Source organism: Choloepus didactylus, chromosome 10 (assembly GCF_015220235.1).
Source record: "Choloepus didactylus isolate mChoDid1 chromosome 10, mChoDid1.pri, whole genome shotgun sequence".
NCBI lineage: Eukaryota > Metazoa > Chordata > Mammalia > Pilosa > Megalonychidae > Choloepus > Choloepus didactylus.
Genome location: NC_051316.1, coordinates 53,377,129 through 53,382,174, shown reverse-complemented (window position 1 = coordinate 53,382,174; position 5,046 = coordinate 53,377,129). Strand labels below are relative to the sequence as shown.

Genomic DNA, 5,046 nt, shown 5'->3' with positions numbered 1-5,046 from the left:
TCCTCCTTTCTTCTGGTGTCTCATATGCTCCCAATCTTCCTCTCTCAACCATATACATAGCTATCTTTGTTCAGTGTACTTACATTGCTGTGCTACCATCTCCCAAAATTGTGTTCCAAACCACACACTCCTGTCTTCTCCTATCACTCTGCAGTGTTCCCTTTAGTATTTCCTGTAGGGCAGGTGTCTTGTTCACAGAGTCTCTCATTGTCTGTTTGTCAGAAAATATTTTGAGCTCTCCCTCATATTTGAAGGACAGCTTTGCTGGATATAGGATTCTTGGTTGGCGGTTTCTCTCTTTCAGTATCTTAAATATATCACACCACTTCCTTCTTGCCTCCATGGTTTCTGCTGAGAGATCCGCACATAGTCTTATTAAGCTTCCTTTGTATGTAATGGATCGCTTTTCTCTTGCTGCTTTCAGGATTCTCTCTTTGTCTTTGACATTTGATAATCTGATTATTAAGTGTCTTGTCATAGGCCTATTCAGATGTATTCTGTTTGGAGTACGTTGAGCTTCTTGGATCTGTAATTTTATGTGTTTCAAAAGAGATGGGAAATTTTCATTGATTATTTCCTCTATTATTGCTTCTGCCCCTTTTCCCTTCTCTTCTCCTTCTGGGACACCAATGCTACGTAGATTCTTGTACTTTGTTTCATCTTTAAGTTTCCGAAAACGTTGCTCATATTTTTTCATTCTTTTCTCCATCTGCTCCTTTGAGTGTAGGCTTTCAGGTGTTTTGTTCTCCAGTTCTTGAGTGTTTTCTTCTGCCTCTTGAGATCTGCTGTTGTATGTTTCCATTGTGTCTTTCATCTCTTGTGTTGTGCCTTTCATTTCCATATATTCTACTGGTTGTTGTTTTGCACTTTCAATTTCTGGCTCATACATGTCCAGTGTTTTCTTTACAGCCTCTATCTCTTTTGTGAAACAGTCTTTAAACTCTTTGAATTGATTTAACATTAGTTGTTTAAATTCCTGTATCTCAGCTGAAGTGTACGTTTGTTCCTTTGACTGGGTCATAGCTTCGTTTTTCTTAGTGTAGGTTGTAGTTTTCTGTTGTCTAGGCATCTGACCTCCTAGGCCACCCCAGTCAGGTTTTTCCAGATGAGAACAGGCTCAGGTCACAGAAAGAGGTAATATTTCAGTACCTGGTTTCCCTGATGGCTTTTCTTAGAGGATTGAGACACCTGTGCTTTTCTGCCGGGCAGATGCACCTGTCACTGCCTGTGTAAGAGGGTGTGGCGTGTGGCTCTTCTCCCCCAGGCTTTGGGGTCTGGTTCCGGAAAGACTGACAGACAGTAGAGCTGGGCCCCTCCCTTTCCTCTTGGGAAGCTATGCCCCCTCCAGAGATGTCATTTGCTTATCAATAAGTTCTTTGTTTCTGTGACTCTGCTGATCTAAGTGTTTTGGTTTTAAAATGTCTGAGGCTGTCTTTACTGCAAAGAGTGGTGGGCTGAGAACAGCTGAGGTTTTCTCCACAGAGAGAGAAAGCAACAGAAAAACTCCCAGGTTCCCCAGTCAGCCAGAGATAGCACCCGATCCTCTGGGCTCCCTGTCCTGAGACAGATATGTCCCCCGACTCTCCCAAGGTCAGTTGTCACCAAAAGCCTCCGTCTGCTTGTTGAGGATTCGCTGTCTGTATTGAGCAGTTAATATTAAAACCTCACTTGGAGCCAGGCTGAGAGAGTGCTGCTCTCTAACACCGTGCGACTTCCGTGAGGGAGGGGCTCTCGGCTCTCAGTGCAGGTCTGCAGTTTTACTTACAGATTTTATGCTGTGATCTCCGGCATTCCTCCCAATTCAGGTTGGTGTATGATGAGTGCAGTCACGTTTGTCTCCCCACTGTTATTCCAGGTTATTTACTAGTTTTTTGGTCATTTATGAATTGTGCCAGGGGGGACTAAGTCTTCCACTCCTCTCTATGCCGCCATCTTCTCTCTATCCATTTTTGAATTATATTTTGAAAACATAATCTTCTACCTTTCCTATTTATTATAACAGAACTCAATCTTGTGCCCTACCCAATAGAGTTTAGCAAACAGAAAAAATGTGCTTTCTCATTTACATGAAATAGTTTACCTCTTTATTCATGTGGATGATAATTATATAATGAGATTAACTGGTTGGAAAACTGTTTAGCCCTTCCATAGCCAGTGGACTGTTGCATTCCAGGATAATATAATTGGGATCATAATCTCCAACTGATATCCATGTCTCACTGTTCTGCAATCTATGAACTGAATGTTAAGTTTAATCCCCAACACCATATTCAGTATACGCTGATGTAGGTAAAGCAAAAGAACTATGATAAAATCTTCTATTTAGAAAAAAAAATGTTCAGGATAGTACCCTAACTGATCACCCATATAGCAATCAATGCTGGATAGGGATGGTAATGCAAATGATAGGACCAACATGTTTTGATGACTCCTTTCCTTGTTACTAGGATGATTCCTTAAGTAGTCAATTTGGCTGGCTCAGCAAGGAAATGGCCACTGGATGCATTTCCTACATCCTGGTGTCAGAGACAGGATGGGGGAGTGTGTGAGGAATGCAGAGTTTATTGGCATGGGCAGTAACAATTAGACAGGATGCAAGAGTAGGTTCCCCACTGTTCCATTTATTAATGTTTTGTTAGATCATGGGAGGGACTGGACTGAAAGGGGTCTATACATGAGGCGGCAGAACTCAGGGTAGTGACTACCAACTAGAAAGTATTTTTTGTTTAGGAGTATTCCTTTTTTAAACTAAATAAAGCTGTTTTAGCTCTCAAAAGAATCTAAAAGCAAGAATCTAGAAAGCCCTCAGGAAGGACTGGAAACTAAAACCAGGAAGCCATTGATCCTAAGTTCTGTCTCCATCATCTCTGCCTTTCTCTATATGTGTACACACTATCCTTCATAAACATACCAGCTTTACTGCTCCCAAGTTTACATATAACAGTTCCAGCCATAAAAAGAAATAAGCTTTCTTTTCCTGAGCTCAATTCCACATTCTTAGGGATTGGGCCAGCTTAGGTCACAACGCCATATATATGGCCAGGATAATAGGTAACATTATACACCATGGCAGCCAGAAACCATGTGGATGGGAGTGGGTTTCTGGCTGAGGAATCACTGTGAACCAAGTAGACTGTCTAAAACTATTTCACAGATGAAGCTAGAAAGGGAGATGAATGTGAAAGACCTTGTATGCCATGATGCCTTGATGTGGGAGATGAGAATATGTAGTTTATAAGAAATAGATAGTAGTTTCACTAAATGAGATGAGGAATTCAAGAAACAAATTTGAAGAGAGACGAGGAAGAATCTAATTTTGGACATATGAGTTTAATTATCTGCTAGACCATCCAGAAGTAACTATGTGGTAAATGGATGGAAACCAGGGTTACAAACTTAGGAATGAGGTGGAAATTTTAGACCTGCATTTTTAGACCAATTTAGAGTTACATATACATATACACACACACACACACATTAGATTAGACCACTTTTTAACATTTAAAATAAAACTTTTTGCCACAAAAAAACAAAACTATTTAAAACTGCTTCCCAGAAATTGTCTAATTATCTTTTAAAACATGATTTTTCCCACATTTCTTTAAATGTCAAGTTTCCTTTAACAAATCAATCCAAAATACAAAAATTTCATTTTAGAACTTTGTTTATTTTTATGTAACAGAGTGCCCATCAGAATACCTTCCTCTAAGCCTGATGGTTTGTACTGTCCCTTCAAAATGTAAAATTATATTTTAATTAAGTTGTCATTCTCAAAGATATTCTGGAGAAAAAAAATTATGAATTAAAATCTATAAATTCTAACCCATAGTAGTCTATCAACTGAGTAAGACTTAGTTTCTTGCTCTTCTCAGACATAGCTGATTGCAACTCAAAAGCAACAGCTGGCTACAGTTTCTCCCCTTCTTTATTAACAGTTGTAATGAGACAGATCATTCTTTGATCTATACATTTTGACTAGTTTTAGCCTCAGAAGAAGGTCTTCTTTCTCCTCAACCTGCTTCACCAATTTTGCTTATTCTGCACTGAGTCCTTGTTTGAGATGATTCTCATTCACAAAATCATTTTGGAGACTAATGCATGACCCAAAATCAAGAGATTTAGATTTACATGCATTGTGATTCTTGAAATATGTGCTTTTTTCAAACTCACTGTATGTGTATTTAAACTTTCTTGAAATTCCAAACAGTTTTCTTCTGTTGAAGAGGCTGGTTTCTCCAAAAAGTTCTGATCGTTTTCTTTATTCCCAACTTTAAGACATTTTACATGCTATATGAGGAATTAAATGAAGATCTTGTCTTCCTTAATTGTTCTCTTAAGTGTTACGCTCATGGGTTGTTGCCTTGAACTACTGGTATGGGGAAACTGAGTCCTGCATGTCTGTGGTGTGCTAGGTAACATCACAGCTGAGTCTTATGAACTTTCCATCTTGAAGATGAAATCTTGGTTTACCTCTTGACTGCAGAAAGGGTGCTTAACTCGACTCCATGGCAACTCCCCAAATTAGTTCAGCTCTCACACAACCACTTGCCACTCAGCAGACTGCCACCCTCTGCCATTCCCAGAATGCCTGGTTCTATTATTCCTTTCCTTTTCCTGATTCCATCCCTAAGGCCTTAATTCAGGCCTTGGTCAGTGCTCAGAGGGACTACAGCAGTTCCTCATTGCTTGGGCTCTGGAATCAGCCCCTCCAATCTAGGAATCCTGGTAAAACCCCAGTTTGGATTTTCTCACTCCCATCACCCTCAAAACAGAGTCCAAACACTTTGGCATTACAACAAGGCCCTTCAGGAGTTGAACTATGCCACCAAACTCATTCTTAGCAAGTCCCCGTATGAGGAATCCCTTTCCCCAGCCAAACCAAGCACATATGGTCCTACCTTTACTCAGGCTGTCTTTCTGCCTGGGATACCCTTCCTCTTCACCTCCTTGTCTTTATGGCAAACTTCAGTGCATCCATCTAGACTATGCTCAAGGTTCTCGACAACTATAATTGTATCAGAATCATGTATTGATGTGTCATCAGCT

General features: G+C 40.1%; 1 pseudogene; it reads right to left on the bottom strand.

Annotated features, from left to right (window-relative positions):
- Positions 1-3,795: 3,795 nt before the first annotated feature.
- LOC119545194 lies at positions 3,796-4,577 on the bottom strand (annotated as a pseudogene).
- Positions 4,578-5,046: the final 469 nt, after the last annotated feature.